Raw genomic sequence first — 739 nt, forward strand, 5'->3', positions numbered from 1 at the left:
GAACGAGAAAAACACACGAGAGATCAAAAAAAAAAAAGAAATCAAAAAACAGAAAGGAAGGAGAGCAGAAGAGAGAAAAAAAAAACGTGAAAAGAAAAAAAATACAAACAAAAAAGAAAGAGACTCTTCCACAAACAAAAAAAATCAGTAAATATATTCACATATTTGGCTTGGACTCAAAAACAAAAGTTGAAGTTGAGGTTTCAAGTTCGCGGTTCCTTATTCGAATTGTTTTCTTTTGGTGGAATTTTCGCAAGAGGTACTTTTTTTTTTTAATTATTATTTTATATAATTTAATATCATGTTTATACAAGCACTGATTACAACATATTAAAGTTGTCAAATTTCACATGTGGTTAAACCGTTATGTTTTATATGAAGTTTGTTCAAATATTTAATATCAACTATATGTTTAGATCCTTTATATAGTTTTATTTTGTGTGAAATTGCTATAACAAACCGTAGTTTATTTCATATTAAATAATTCATAGTTTATTTCATGCCTAAGTAAAATTATTGTCTAAGTCTATTCTTATTTTTCATGTTTAGTTTTTAATGATAATATGTGTAGTTATTATAATTCTAATGATAATATGTATAGTTATCCAAATTTTTATTTTCATGTCTTACTAATTTGAATGAATTTTTTGTTTGGTTGTGTTTAGAAATGTATTAAATTATATTTTATATTATGTTATGTGTGTTGTCTTACATTATTATTTTTAGATTCTATAAAAAA

Source organism: Solanum pennellii, chromosome 10, assembly GCF_001406875.1.
Source record: "Solanum pennellii chromosome 10, SPENNV200".
NCBI lineage: Eukaryota > Viridiplantae > Streptophyta > Magnoliopsida > Solanales > Solanaceae > Solanum > Solanum pennellii.